Genomic DNA, 17,601 nt, shown 5'->3' with positions numbered 1-17,601 from the left:
ATTGGACAACAACATCTTTTATATCACCATAGGCATCAATGCCACATCAATGTACATGAGCCGACAAGGCCAGCAAAATGATATACAAAAATGAATATAGGCTAACAAGGCCAGACATACCTAACTACATACACATGTCTGCGAGCCTCTAAGGAGAGTACAACATATCACATAAGCAGGACAGGACCCCGCTATGCCCATAATTATATACACAAAAGAATAAGTACCCAAAAGCTATAGCTCCGAATGAAATGGAGCTCCGCTATGTAGTCCCTGAGAATGTGGCTATGGATCAAGTCTGTCTCCCTGTGCACTTGCGGGCATAACGCAGCGTCCACAAACAAAAGGACATCAGTACGAAGAATGTACTGAGTATGTAAGGCATGATCAATATCAATGTAGAAGCATAATAAGCAACATGAAAAATAGCATAGGATGGGAGATGGTAATATCATCGTCATAGGCACTTACTTGCCTTTCATAGGAACTTTCCATTTCTAATGCGTATTGTGTACATACATCCATATCCGTATCCATAATCGTATTTGTTCCATATTTGTACTCGTATTCGTATACATACCCTTATTCACATTCATATCGTATCATATCCGTATTCGTACTCGTATCTATATCATATACATAATCATATCATATACATAGCATTTACATAGTTGTTACACCTCAGAAAAAAATCTTCCGTTGGTACGCAAGTGAATGAACTAGTGATGAGTATGAGCGTACGATGTTTCCGCGAGTAACAAATAACATTTGACGACCCTAAGTGAGATTCCGAAGGCAATCGCAATAAGAGAGAGGTTATGCTCCATAATGAATAATTATAGGTTTTGGAAATGTGAAAAGTGTCAAGTTTGCATTCTGGCCAGTTGGTCGTAAAATGAAATACGGACCGTAAAGTGGTATATGGTCCGTAAACTGCCATGTCGTATTTTGGCTTCCAAAACTTCAACTTTCTGCCAAATGAGCAAATGGTTAAAAACGACCCAAAATACGGACCGTAAAGTGGTTTACGGCCTGTAAACTGCGTCCGTAAATCACCACATCTCAGTTTGAGTTTCTAGTTCTGATATGATTAAATACGACCACGAAGGACGGTCTGTAAACTGGAATATGGACCGTAAACCAAGTTTACGACCACTGTGCACTTCAAATCAGATTTTTAAGTCATTAAATAAGGGGACTAAGGCTTATTTCATTTCACTTCTACATCACACCCCTTCTCTCTAGAACATCTCTCTACATATATTCCACAAGAATTCAAGGATATTTGGTGATCAACAACATAAATCAAGGGAATCAAGTGTAAGAAAACCATCAAGATCATCCAAGGTCAAGAAATCCAAATGGAGATAAACTAGGGTTTTGCCAAAGTGGAGTATTATCAAATAAAGCTTGTTCCTACAACATTTAAGGTAAGATTCATGATATTTCTATGGTGTTTAAGGTAGTTAAGAGTTGAAATACTTGGATTGTAGAAGAGTATATAAAAATGAGTCATGAATATGGAATAGTGTCATTTTGAGAAATAGTATGAATTGAGCTATGGGTCTTGATGTATTATGATGTAAATACGATATAAATGATGTTGAGAACATGAGATGAACAATGTATGTAAACGGACGTCGTGTGTGTTATGGCCATGGTTATGGATGAATTGAATGTAAGTCTAGAAATATGGATAATGTGAATGAGTAATGGCTATTGTTATGGCATCGTGAATTTATTATTGACGTTTTGGAGTTGAGATACGTTATGGAGGAGATGCTGTCCGATTTTCTCTAGTTTTAGTCATAGATGCTAGCTATCGATTCTAATGATAGTATGACTTTAATGAAGGTAGAAACGCGATCGTTAAAGGGGAACGTACAAGCGATAAATAGTCGAACGGAAAGGTATGTAAGGCTAACCCTTCTTTCATAAGGCATGGTTCTTTGACCAAACATCTAAATCCTCTATACGAGTATGTTGTCTTTCAAATGATTTGATCTTCCGAGCTTGTAAGCTCATGATTCTTGATACACTACGATTGTACTAAGTTCCTCGCATGACGAGTAGGCCTATTAAGGTAGATGAAATGAATGATGATGATAGTGATAATGGTATTGATGATGGCTATAATGATAATAACGATGACGATTATGATAATGGGGTTAAAAGTAAAGATGCTTATGAGCTATTGTGTATATGTATGACTATTATGGAACACCGAGCTTATATGGCCGGGTAGTATATGTATAGATGTATATGTATGTATATTTACATAACGCACGCACACCACTGCAGTTGGGTATGGATAACACTGAGCCTTGGTAGGGCCAGGTACGTGTAACACTGAGCCTTGGTTGGCCAGGTATGTATGATCACCGAGCCTATATATGATCGGGTACGTGAAACACCAATCCTACGTGGTCGGGTATGTTATATAAGGATATGTATGAAACACCGATCCAACGTGGTCGGGTATGCCATGTAAATGCTATGTGTATGACATAATTATGAATATGATATGATTACGAACATGATATGACCATGTATATGAATGTGAATAAGGGCATGTATACGAATACGAGCACAAATATGGTACGGGTATTATGGTGGAGTACGGATAGTGATGTATGTACACAAATACGTATTAGCAAGGGGAAGTTCCTATGAAAGGCAAGTAAGTGCATATGATGATGATATTGCCATTTCCCATCCTATGCTATTTCTTATGTTGCTATCTATGCTTCTATATTGATATTGACTATGCTTTACATACTCAGTACATTCTTCGTACTGACGTCCTTTTGTTTGTGGACGCTGCGTCATGCCCGCAGGTGTATAGGGAGACAGGCTTGATCCATAGCGGTATTCTCAGAGACCACCTAGCAGAGCTCCATTTCATTCGGAGCTATAGCTTTTGGGTACTCATTCTTTTGTGTACATAATTATGGGCACAGCGGGGTCATGTCCCGCTCATGTGATATGTTATACCCTTCTTAAAGGCTCGTAGTCACTTGTATATGGTTGGATATGTCTGGCCTTGTCGGCCCATATTTTGTATATCATTTTGATAGCCTTGTCGGCTCATGTACGTTGATGTGGCATAGATGCCAATCATTTTATAAAGGCATTGTCGTCCAATGGGACTGGTATGATGAACGAATAGATTTATATGTTTAATTGCATGGCTCACCTAGATGTAAGCATAAAAGGGAGTTAAGGGGTGCCCGGGTGAGCTAGCACCGGGTGCTCGTCGCGGCCCTCTAGACGAGTCGTGACAATAGCATATCGGAACATGCCGGATCGGTGTTTCATACATACTTTGCCAACCAAGGCTCAAGGTTACACATACCTGGCCCTACCAAGGCGTCAGGGTTACATCTACCTGCCCTACTAAGGCATCAGGGTTATCTGTACCATCTGCAGAGGTGTACGCGCGTTACATAATCATATACATACTTATTTACATATCCTACCCAGCCTCATAAGCTCGGGGTTCCATAATAGTCATACATAGATACATATACATAATAGCTCATAAGCATCTTTACTATTATAATTACTATCACCGTCGTCATCGTTATCGTCATTGCAATTACCACTACAGTCGTCTTCCATATAATTGTCACTATTATCTTCATTCATCACATCTATCTTTATAGGCTTACTCGTCATACGAGGAACTTAGTACAATCGTAGTGTATCAAGAATGGTAAGCTTACAAGCTCAGAAAATCAAATCATTTGAAAGATATCATAGTCTTATAGAAGATGTAGACGTTTGGCCAAAGAACCATGCCTTATGAAAGAAGGGTTAGCCTTACATACTTTTCCGTTGAACTATTCTACACTTGCACGTTCTCCTCCGAAGCTCACGTCTCTACCTTCATTAAAGTCATACTATCATTAGAATCGATAGCTAGCATACATGACAAAAACTAGAGAAAATCGGGCAACGTCTCCTCTATTTATACGACATTCCTCTATAGCGTATATCGACTCTCAAACGTCAATAATAGATTCACAATACTATAACGATAGTGCAAATCCCTAAGAGTCTAATATTCGAGGACAAATGTTCCTAAGGGGGGAGAAATGTTACATCTCAGAAATTTCGAGTTGTTGCATTATGAGTAGACTAACGTAAGCCTAAAGTGGACAGGAAGTCCTTGTAAGGTTAAGGGGAGTATTTGGTAACTTTAAGTGCATACCTTAAGATTTTAAAGTCATATGAATCGGTGGAATTAAGTTCGTCAAAGGAAGTAGAATATGAGTCATGTTTGGGAAGATTTCGCAATAATTGAGTAGTAATTTGTTTAGTATTGACTTGAGAAGGAGCTATAGGGCCCCTTAGATGGTTAATGAAGTATTACACAAGTGCCAAGAAGGTTCCATAAGGATTGGAAGTCAAACGGTCGAAGAGAGCAAGTTATCGGAAGTGGGCAGTTTGACGGATCATTTGACGGACCGTAGGATGTTTGACGGCCCATCAAATGGTGAAGCCACCACCGTGAAATAGTCACAGTGAGGCATGTTTGGCTGGGAAACTTGACGGTCCATTTGACGGACCGTAGGAATTTTGCCGGTCCGTCAAAGTGGGCGTCAAAATGCCCGATGGGATTTTAAGTGACGCTTTATATATTTCGTTTTACCTCCTTTGGATTCATTATTTCCCAAAATCAGATCCTAGAGCTCTCCAAAACCCCCTCTCCAAGTTCATACACTAATCCATGCTAAATGTTACACCTTGAAACTTTCCCCGCGAACGTACAGTGGATAGGCTAATAAAGTGTTATACCCCGTATTTTTATACGTCGAGTTATTCGTAAGAAAATCGACTCAAGTTAGAGACGGGATCATTTTCGGGTACTAAATAGGAACTTTTAATTTTCAATTTTAATTAGAACATAAATTGTTTAAAAATTTTATTTAGTGTAGAAATATTATTAGAGATTAGGAACTAATTAATTAAGATTAGATTATTAGGTAGGGACTAGTGATTAATTAAAATTAATTAATTTAATTACCATTTGTGGGCCCCACCCTAAAATTAAAAAAAATAAAAAAAAATAATAACAATTCAATAAAATCATTTGATGAGTCATTAGAGGGGGGGGGGGGGGGGGTAACACGTGTCCAAGAAAGGGGCACCCTATATATAGTTTGGATGATGAATAACTTAGATAGCTCATTTTCATTTCACAAGTAAAAGTTTAAACAAAAAAAGGGAGAAAGAACATTGCCATGGCTGCTGCTCACGGCCAGCCATGGCTGTTGAGAAAAAATAATTTTGTTGCATATTTTGGACAAGTCGCAAGTGATTTGCAAGTTCAAGGAGGTGATAGCAACATTGGATATTGAATTGAGGAAGAAGAAATAAAGAAATTGGAGCAAATAAGTGTAGAAATTCCTCCGAGTAAATTAAGGTAAGGTTTTCTTATTTTGTGGTATAATTGTATTAATGGTGTTGTAATGGAAGGATTAAAATTGGATTGGATGAAATTGGAAGTAAGAAACTGTATGAAATTATTGTTATACGAAATTGTGGGTTGAAAAGGATTAAGGAGGGTTGTTGGATTGTTAGAATTGTTTATGGGCTGAATTGTAAAGATTTTATATGTGTATCTCTATTACTGTCATTGTTGGTATTTCTGTGATAACGGGAGATTAATTGGAAGTTCGGGTTAGGCGAATATATAGGGGAAATGCTGCCCGATTTCTGTTAAGTCCTTAAGTAATGAAAAACCCTAATCGAGAAAGTATAAGTTAAAGAATGAGTTCTATAGGCGATTGGTCACAGATTTATGAGCTAGGATGTATAGTTACTAACGATAGCATTACTTGTATATTAAATAGGCTAAAGGGGCGACGAAGCGAACGAGATTACGAATAACCTTCAGCAGGTATGTAAAGCTGTCCCTTCTTTCTTTTGGCATGTCTTAGATTTAAGTGACGAATGATATGAGCTTTGGGGTAATTCTATTCCTAAGTTTTGAGCGTGATTCATGATTCTTATTCACTTCTTGATGTTAGAACTCTTAAAATGATTGAGCTTCCCTCTTCAGTTTTCTATACGTTGGATAGTAGTCGATATATATAAGCTCCTATTCTTAGAAACTCTACGATAGCTAGTGTCCTTGACTTCTATAAGCTATTTCATACTATATTGACATATGTCTATGATTCCTAAGGCTCTTTTGATATTATTTATGATGACATTCGAGGGATATTTGATATGACTGTCGCTATTGATACTCAAACGTTAATCCCTTCTTCTTATTCTGTTTGAGTCTTGATAATGTTTTAAATTGCGTATGGTTGCTCACTACTCTGCTCGTGCATGCCTCAATATGTCCTTCACCGAGTCCCGGGCCGGGTATGTTATCGTGCACAGTCTCACTGCATTGTTCACCGAGTCCCCCACTAGAGGACCGGAATATGATATATATATATATATATATATATATATATATATATATATATATATATATATATATATATATATATATAATGGAGTTATGCTGTGTTATGGCGTTATGCTGTGTTTATGGAGTTATGCTGTTTTATGGCGCCAAAGACGGTGTGGCGACCATGTTCATCGAGTCCCATAATGCGCCGGGTATGATATATGATATTGACATGCATTATTTATGTTTAAAAAGGGCAAGTGTTTTTGTATTCTGGACATTGTACTTGTTTTTGTACTCCTTATTCCAGTTATGATCCTTTTTACTGTATTTCATGCTTTATATACTCAGTACATATTCCGTACTGACCCCCTTTCTTCGGGGGGATGCGTTTCATGCCCGCAGGTACAGATAGTCGGTTTGGTGACCCTTCAGCATAGGACTTCTACTCAGCTGTCTTGGAGAGTTCCGTTGTTCCGGAGTTTAGACTTTTGGTACAGATCTTATGATATATATATATGTATGTTTATCCAGGGGTACGGCGGGGCCCTGTCCCGTCATATTTCACTGTTAGTACTCTTAGAGGTCTGTAGACATATGTGTGGGTTGTGTATAAGTTATGTTCAGCTATGTCTATACGATGTGCTATGATATGAAGTCCGTCTACAGTGGTAGCCGTGTCGGCTTCCATATGACATGATGTTGATGAGTAGAGGCAGCCTTGTCGGCTTACGCATCATCTTATGATTTGATCAGTTGTGACTCCTCGGGAGACAGTTTATCTGAATATACATATATGACGACGTTATGAACCGTTGGAGTTCTTTTGCAAGTTTCCATACTACTCATAGATTCAGTTTGATTATATGTAACAGGTTCGTATACGGGTGCCCAGTTCGGGCATTAATCATGGCTCACGGGGTTGGGTCGTGACAAAAGTGGTATCAGAGCAGTTCATCCTCGGAGTGTCTACAGACCGTGTCTAGTATAGTCTTGTTTATCGGTGTGTTGTGCACCACATCTATAAACACGAAGCTAAAGGACATTTAGGATATTACCTTTCCTTCTTATTCTAGATCGTGCGATAGAGCCCAGCCATAGGAAATGAAATTCCTTTTACTAACCTTTGATTTCAGCTGAAGAACGACATCGACAGAAGAAAGCGATTGATTAGAAGTTACAAAGTACACAAGTAAGCAACGATACGAAAGATGCATATTGGATAAGGTAAGAATATTGAAGTATGATTGAAACGTAAAGTTGAAGAATGAAAGGGAAGGTATAACAGGACAGGTCGTTAAAGGATCAGGTACGTCTCGAGGTGCGATATGTGAGGTAAGTTCCGACACCTTTATACGTTTTACAGGAAATTGGGAGCCCTGTGTGGCTATGATACGATATGATATATGCGTATATATGTTGGCCTTGTGAGGCATTATTGGTATTTTCTGCGTGCAGGTTTTGGGATAGTAAGAAGTACAGAGGAAACTCTGCCCAAATTTTCCCAGAAATAGGAAAAAGAAGAGAATGAGATATAGGTTCATAACATTTCTTCAAAGTTGATACCGATAGGGTAAATTTATTATGTTGGACTAAATCTTTAAGAGATACCCTCCATGTTATCCGTAAGGGGCACCATTCTTACAAGGGAAATTTTATTTCGAAAAAGCATATATGAGCAGCAAAGTTTGGAATTCATTTGGACGGACCAGAATACTTTCCAACCACATTTTTGCCTTAGAAAAAGCTTATGTTGAAGGGCAAAAACGTCCGGCAATTAAGTTTCACTTATTGGAAGAGTACAAAGCATACGGCAAGTAGTTTGTAAACTAAATAGTTCGTTCATGACTAAAAAAAAAAGGGAATTCTGAGGGTAAACTATGTGAATTAAGCGATAGAAGTCTCGCGGTGCTTGACGGATTCTAGTTCTTCTTGTGTGGTTTCGGAGGACGCTTCATGGTGAGGTAACCTTGGAGTGGGAGTGCTCTTATGTTCTTTGAGTTTATTAGTTTGTAATCAACTAATTGGAGATAGAATTTGTGGAAGGAAAACTTAAACTTGTGGGCTGTCTAGGATCATGTATTTCATATGTTGTTGGTGAAGTGCTAGGATGATTCGGAAGGGCTTGTGATACTAAGGGATGATTTAGAAAAAGGTGGCAACTTGTAACAGAACATTTTATTGAGGTACCGAGTGAACCGATAAGTAGGGGTAAATTATGACGAGTTTACAGTTAAAAGGAGTAGTAGTATGATTGAGACAAAAGTATGGAGGAGGAAGAGTTATGACAAATTATGAAGGTATTGATAAGACAGCATGTGAGATATTAAGGGTAAGATTGATCAAAAAGGGTGAAGGGTTAAGTACGCCTAGTCCACAGAGTGTAATTAAAACATAGTAAGAATCGTGAATAAGATTAAGAAGTGTTACGTTATAGGATGGATTACGAACAGGATGCAATGTGAATACCATAAGGATTGTTATAGAAATGAGTAAAGCCTAGCGAGGAAGTAACTAAACGATATGATGGGATTAGTGTGAAACGGAAAAGCAAATGTAGAATGAATAAGAAAGAACTTATAAGGTCCTACAGGGAAAGCTCTGAATAGAGATCAAGTGGTATCGAAAGTGAAAGCGGGCACACGAAGAGAAGGAGTTAATAGCAAGAGGAAGATAAGAAGAAAGCGAGTGGGATTACAGTGTAGCGATGCGTTATGACGTGTATAGCTGAGAAAATGAGTAATATAAGTGACAGAATTGTGAAAGACCGAACTTTGGGAAGATGAGCAACGAGACAGAATGAATGCCAGAAATGACTGGTATGATAAGAATAAATAGGGATGAACAGAATATACTTTGAAAATGAGAAAGGAGTTATGTAGAAGTAGTGTTTTCTGAAGGATACGGGAGTAGCATGAGATTCCTCGTGCACAAAATAAATGATGGACATAGATTGGAGAAATGATAAGAGAATTCAAAAGGAAACACCTAGGACAGACGTAATTAATTGAGCATGAGTATGGGATAAAAGGAAATATATAGCTACAAACTTAAGGTGTAGTACAATGAGAAGGTGGTAAGACAAGACCACTATTAAAACGAATTTGATATGATTTTGAGTAAGTCAGAAGTTAGTGTTGGGTATACAACAAGGGTGAAAGAGCATGAGGCATAAAGGAGCATTGCGTGTATGTGACTTCACCTCGGAAATAATAAAATCCTTAAAGCACAAGGATTGTAGATTTGCAAAACAGCTGATGTATTGTGAGGTTATTAGAGGAAATAGGTGATATCCGTTGGGATAAAGATAGTGTTATAAGAAAGCTTGGGACACTTATCATTAGATTATAAGTGCTACCGAATGGAGAATTTGAAACGACTATAAGCATTAGCTAATTACTGATTGGAATGAATGTGGCTCCGGATAAATTGCAACATTAATTACATTACTCGGGTACCAACCATCAAATAAGATTTTGTACTATATATCGAGAGTTCTCATCGCCTCGTGATTGTGTTGGGGTTTCATACATGGGGAATCTAAGTTATAGATGATATAAAGGAAGACATGGATATGGTGCAGTATACCAAATGTATTGGAAAAGAATCATATGAATTTGAAAATTGAAAATGGGGACATAGAGTAGAATATAAATAGATAATGATGTGGGTACACCCTAAAGGGGGGAAGCGGATGAGAGAAATGCAAATGTAAGATGAAATCAATTGACACTGCAATACATTTAATTTGAATACTTAAACTTTAAGTGAGATCCCTTGCTGAAACAAGTTAGTGAGATTTGAAGGCCAGCAATAAACGGATAAAAGTCAAGATGGTATTTGAGACAGTGCTGAGAATTATTGGTAAAGACCTTGGATAATATGACATCAGAAGGTGAATGCTTATAAAAAGGAATAATACGACAAGAGAATGGTAACGACTAACTTAAAAGGTATTATAAGGGATAGCAAGGCTATACTGGATTAGAAGTTAAGACGTTGGCAACAAAGTTATTGGCCAATGATATTGTGACACATAAGTAGCAAAGGAGAAGGGAAAGGAGAGGAGTATGACAAAATGGACAACAAGTGAGTTTTAGTACAATAAGATATGTAGAGCAGAATAAACCAGGAGAAGGAAAGACTATGACTAAGATTGGATGCACTTTGTACGAATTGTACAAGAATAGTTATGCAACCTACGAATATTTGTATGCTAAGGACGAGACCAAGTAAGTACTTGATAAGAAGGGTAAGAATTCAGTAACAACAATGCGGTTACGATATTTTGGATACATCAAAGAAAGGTGTAAGATGGTTTGAGACAAAACTACAGAGATATAATTAGTACTGAGGGCAAAAGCCATAGTTGAGCCTAGATATCAATTGAAAAAGATAAGAGAAGAATATAGGGTCTGCATAAAGACTAGTGTGGCGACGCTAAGGTATTTTCCCAGCTGATTTGAGCACCTACACATACTCGTGTAAAGATTGCAATAGAATGCGTGATAGGAGAACTAAGAGAAAATTTGAGTAAAGGGGCAATAGAAGAGTTTGAGTCAAAAATAGAGAAATGACACGAGGTAATATGCCTAAAGTATTGCCAGTTAGGGTAAAGGAAATTACGAAATGATTTAACCGAGACAATCAGAACAAACGGGTTACTGGTTACTGGATGACAATGAAGTTATAATATGAGGGAACCCTAGCACTATTTGATAGCTAACCTTAAAGATCGAGATCAAGAAGTAAAAGCAAGTGATAGTTAAAAACCTTTAAAGGAAAGTCAGAAAGTGACACATGATGCTGAGAATTCCAGAATACGGACTGTAACAACAGAGTAAAGCAAGAATGTTGGAGTGGAAAAATGTTACCCTCTGGGAAATTTCATTTTATCCGTAGGGTCTGTGAAGGGTCTACAAGCACCGGAGGTAGGAAATGTTCCAAAAAATTTTTGTAAAGTCTAATAAATCGATGAGGGATGTCTGCACATTTACAAGATCTTATTTAAAGATAAGAAGGTAAGGTGAAGTGAACGATACATCATCTAAGGGAGTAACTATAGAAAAAGAAAGAGTCGAGTCATGACTACATGCACCATGAGTACAAGTCCGAATCAATCGATGACAGTACAACTGAACAGTATGCAGACAAGAGAGACAGTAACACTTCAGCAGAACAGCTTGAAATACAACTGACAACCAACTGCGAAATAAAGAGGAGAACAAAAACAATGATGTAAAATAATTACCTTGAGAAGCAATAGAAAGAGAAAATATTACAGGAATGACTATGTAGAGATCTGGAATGCATTATAGTGAATTATAGCGAATCGACAAATGGAAGAGGTACGTAAAGGGCATAATTAAATAAGAGAACACTTGAGGAAGTATTGGGAGTTCAGGACCAGTTTAACATTCGAGGACGAATGTTCTAAAGGGGGGAAGGATGTTATACCCCATATTTTTATACGTCGAGTTATTCGCAAGAAAATCGACTCAAGTTAGAGATGGGATCATTTTCTGGTACGAAATAGGAACTTTTAATTTTCAATTTTAATTAGAACATAAATTGTTTATAAATTTTATTTAGTGTAGAAATATTATTGGAGATTAGGAACAAATTAATTAATATTATATTATTAAGTAGGGACTAGTGATTAATTAAAATTAATTAATTTAATTACCATTTGTGGGCCCCACCCGAAAATTAAAAACAAATAAAAAAAATAATAACAATTCAACAAAATCATTTGATGAGTCATTAGAGGGGGGGGGGGGGTAACACGTGTCCAAGAAAGGGGCACCCTATATATAGTTTGGATGATGAATAACTTAGATAGCTCATTTTCATTTCACAAGTTAAAGTTTAAACAAAAAAAGGGAGACAAAACATTGCCATGGCTGCTGCTCACGGCCAGCCATGGCTGTTGAGAAAAAATAATTTTGTTGCATGTTTTGGACAAGTCCCAAGTGATTTGCAAGTTCAAGGAGGTGATAGCAACATTGGATATTGAATTGAGGAACACGAAATAGTGAAATTGGAACAAATAAGTCTAGAAATTCCTCCGAATAAATTAAGGTAAGGTTTTCTTATTTTGTGGTATAATTGTATTAATGGTGTTGTAATGGAAGGATTAAAATTGGATTGGATGAAATTGGAAGTAAGAAACTGTATGAAATTGTTGTTATACGAAATTGTGGGTTGAAAAGGATTAAGGAGGGTTGTTGGATTGTTAGAATTGTTTATGGGCTGAATTGTAAAGATTTTATATGCGTATCTCTATTACTGTCATTGTTGGTATTTCTGTGATAACAAGAGATTAATTGGAAGTTCGGGTTAGGCGAATATATAGGGGAAATACTGCCCGATTTCTGTTAAGTCCTTAACTAATAAAAAACCCTAATCGAGAAAGTATAAGTTAAAGAATGAGTTCTATAGGCGATTGGTCACAGATTTATGAGCTAGGATGTATAGTTACTAACGATAGCATTACTTGTATATTAAATAGGCTAAAGGGGCGACGAAGCGAACGAGATTACGAATAACCTTCAGCAGGTATGTAAAGTTGTCCCTTCTTTCTTTTGGCATGTCTTAGATTTAAGTGACGAATGATATGAGCTTTGGGGTAATTCTATTCCTAAGTTTTGAGCGTGATTCATGATTCTTATTCACTTCTTGATGTTAGAACTCTTAAAATGATTGAGCTTCCCTCTTCAGTTTTCTATACGTTGGATAGTAGTCGATATATATAAGCTCCTATTCTTAGAAACTCTACGATAGCTAGTGTCCTTGACTTCTATAAGCTATTTCATACTATATTGACATATGTCTATGATTCCTAAGGCTCTTTTGATATTATTTATGATGACATTCGAGGGATATTTGATATGACTGTCGCTATTGATACTCAGGCGTTAATCCCTTCTTCTTATTCTGTTTGAGTCTTGATAATGTTTTAAATTGCATATGGTTGCTCACTACTCTTGTCGTGCATGCCTCAATATGTCCTTCACCGAGTCCCGGGCCGGGTATGTTATCGTGCACAGTCTCACTGCATTGTTCACCGAGTCCCCCACTAGAGGACCGGAATATGATATATATATATATATATATATAATGGAGTTATGCTGTGTTATGGCGTTATGCTGTGTTTATGGAGTTATGCTGTGTTATGGCGTCAAAGACGGGGTGGCGACCATGTTCACCGAGTCCCATAATGGGTCGGGTATGATATATGATATTGACATGCATGATTTATGTTTCAAAAGGGCAAGTGTTTTGGTATTCTGGACATTGTACTTGTTTCTGTACTCCTTATTTTAGTTATGATCCTTTTTACTGTATTTCATGCTTTATATACTCAGTACATATTCCGTACTGACCCCTTTTCTTCGGGGGCTGCGTTTCATGCCCGCAGGTACAGATAGTCGGTTTGGTGACCTTTCAGCATAGGACTTCTACTCAGCTGTCTTGGAGAGCTCCGTTGTTCCGGAGTTTAGACTTTTGGTACAGCTCTTATGATATATATATATATATATATATATATATGTATGTTTATCCAGGGGTACGGCGGGGCCCTGTCCCGTCATATTTCACTGTTAGTACTCTTAGAGGTCTGTAGACATATGTGTGGGTTGTGTATAAGTTATGTTCAGCTGTGTCTATACAATGTGCTATGATATGAAGTCCGTCTACAATGGTAGCCTTGTCGGCTTGCATATGACATGATATTGATGAGTAGAGGCAGCCTTGTCGGCTTGCGCATCGTCTTATGATTTGATCAGTTGTGACTCCTCAGGAGACAGTTTATCTGAATATACATATATGACGACGTTATGAACCGTTGGAGTTCTTTTGCAAGTTTCCATACAACTCATAGATTCAGTTTTATTATATGTAACAGGTTCGTATACGGGTGCCCAGTTCGGGCACTAGTCATGGCCCACGGGGTTGGGTCGTGACATAAAGGGCATAGCGTATACGATGTTTTAATAAGAAGGGAATGACGTTTGACGACCCTAAGTAAGATTCCAAAGGCAATTGCAATAAGAGATAGGTTATGCTCCATAATGACTAATTATAGGTTTTGAAGACGTGAAAGCTGCAGATTTCCACTTCGGCCCAGTCGATCGTAAAATGAAATATGGACCGTAAAGTAGTTTACGGGCCGTAAACTGCCATATCGTATTTCAAGTCCTAAAACTTCAACTTTCTGTCTAATGCTCGAATGGTTAAAGACGACTTGAAATACGGACCGTAAAGTGAGTTCGTAAACCACCATGTCCTCAGCCTGACTTTCTGGTTCTGTCATCCTTTAAATACGCCCATAGAATACGGACCGTAAACTGAGTTTACGACCACTGTTGCACTTTCAACTACTGTTCATTTCAAATAAGATTTTAAGTCATTAAAAAGGAGACCCAAGCTCATTAATTCATTTCATTTCCACACCACTTCTCTCTAGAAACCTCTAGAAAATTCTCCACTCTTCATCTACAAGAAAACAAAGGAAATCAAAGATCAATATCAAGAATTCAAGAGAATCAAGTGTATGAAACTCATTAAAGATCATTCAAGTCTAGAAATCCCAATGGAGGTGAACTAGGGTTTTTTGCTCAAGTGGAGTATTATCAACCAAGGCTTGATCCTACGACATCTAAGGTAAGATTTATGATATTTCTATGTTGTTTAAGGTATTTGAGAGTTGAAATACTTGGATTGTAGAAGGGTATAGAAAAATGGGTCATGAATGTGGAATAGTGCCATTTTGAGAAATAGCTTGAATTGAGTTATGATTCTTGATGGGTTGTGATGCAAATATGTTATAAATGATGTTGAGAACATGAGATGAGCAATGTATGTGAATGGACGTCGTCGTGTGTTATAGTCATGGATATGGGTGATTGAAAGTAAGTCTAGAAATATGGATAATGTGGATGAATAATGACTATCGTTATAATATTGTGAATGTATTATTGATGTTTGGGAGTGGATATACGCTATGGAGGAATGTCGTATAAATAAAGGAGGTGCTATCCGATTTTCTTTAGTTTCAGTCATGTATGCTAGCTATCGATTTCTAATGATGGTATGACCTTAATGAAGGTAGAAATGCGAGCGTTGAAGGAGAACGTGCAAGTGGTAAATAGTTGAACGGAAAGGTATGTAAGGCTAACCTGTTATATCCCGCATTTTGTGCGTTCGGATAATTCACGATAATCGCGGGAAGTTAACAAGCAAGGCTATATTTTTATTTTGTTGGGCACACAAGTTGCTTATGAAAATTTTGAAGTGGAAATATTAAGAAAGGTCAAGGGCAAAAGGGAAATTCGTAATATGACTCGTGGAAATATGTAGGAAGACGAAGGGAAAATTTGGAATTTGGAAAAAATAATTTTTCATGAGTTGTAGAACAAAAAAAAAAGAGTGGACTTGAGTTTTGGGCCAAGTTGGCCGTCCAAATTGGTGTGGGCTTAAGCCCACATAAAAGTGTAATGAACAATTTAAAATAAGACTAAGTCTTCATAATATTCATATAATTCTCTAGAAATTTCAAGAAGTTATAGAACAAGATAAGAAGGAGAAAAACTTAAGGGCCATTCGGCCAAGTGCAAAACCAACAAGAACCTTGGAAAAAAATTTCTTCAAAAATTATTTTCTACGAATTGAAGGGTTCCTAGCAAGGTGGAGTGGTCCTTGGAGCAAGAAAAACCCATATTCTTGCAAGTTACTTGAATTGTATGACGAAGATTTCTAATGGTAGAATGTATCTTGGGTTGTTTGTTGAAATTTTTAGTATAATTATTAGCATTGTTGTTGATAGATTGGCCGGGTTGAATTCCCGGATTGTTGTTGATTGAAATTGGCCAAGTTAGATTTTTGGAGATGGTGTATTTACAGGGAGAGTGCTGCCGAAATTTCGGTAGACAAGTGTTAGTCTAGAATGAGGTTCTTAGACATCTATAGTTAATGTTTATATTCATTAATATTGTTATAGATTTTGGGAAGGCCAAGAGTTAAGTTGGATTGACTAAGGAAGCGAACAAGGTATGTAAGACTCGTCCCTTCCTTTCAAGGCATGATTCCGACGTTAAGATTTCACATTTGTTTCCATATCTCCTTGACTTCGAAAGTTAGATGTTACGATCCCGAGGTTATGATTTCATAATCGCTCCCGTATTTTACTTGTTTTCCAAAGATAGATACTTATGATTCTATGGTATGATTCTCTTACTAATAACCCGTAAGTGCTTTCCAAGTGTCTATACCTTTCCAAACAAAGGTTTATGATTTTGTAAACTCTATGACTACAATGATGAATATGCTTTTGTTATGATAATGGTGAAGTCAAAGAAGAGAACTGTCTAGAATGATTATGACAATAATGGTTTTATGTCTAAAGTCTTAAGTTAAGGATCTCATATGAATATAAGAATAATGAACTAGTCCTTGATTTCAATCCCATTCCTTTGTTATGACTCTATTTTCTAAAGACCCCAAAGTGTATGAATTGATGTTTTATGAAGCTTAAGATTTTATTCTATGTTTCTCTTAATACTATTCTTCGTTTATAGTCTCGCCTTATAGTACTAGTTCCTTCAAGGCGAGACAAAGCGGCCATGGTTATCCCATAATGTAATCGGAGGTTACCGACCTTACGTCACTCCGGTGGATACATGACTTTCCTTGGGCTCTCATGCATGCTGTTATATGATATATGTATATGATATGTATATGTACATGGGGACATATGTGGGGAAGGGAGATATGTTGCGCTATAGACGCATTGCCACCTGGTCAGCTGGCGTAATTCATCCCGGACGTGGGATGCCCGGACGCTGGACATATGTGGGGGAGCCGACGTATTCGGCGCTATGACATGATGATATGTTCGATTTTCTATGTATATGAAAAATAAATGTTTTCAAAGGAAAGATAAGCATGCATGGCATCCGGCCTATAAGGCACTGATATGTATAGGTTACTCTCTTATCTCACTATATGTTCCATAATCCTATGACATTGTCATTCATATCTTATGTTATTTATTGTACTGTTTTTCACGCCTTACATACTCGGTACATTACTCGTACTGACGTCCCTTCTTGTGGACGCTGCATTTTCATGCCGCGCAGGTACACAGGTAGACGGGTTTGACTCTTCGGAGCTTCGTCAGCAGTATTTGAGGG

Source organism: Lycium barbarum, chromosome 7, assembly GCF_019175385.1.
Source record: "Lycium barbarum isolate Lr01 chromosome 7, ASM1917538v2, whole genome shotgun sequence".
Taxonomy (NCBI): Eukaryota; Viridiplantae; Streptophyta; class Magnoliopsida; order Solanales; family Solanaceae; genus Lycium; species Lycium barbarum.
This window is presented reverse-complemented; position numbering follows the sequence as displayed.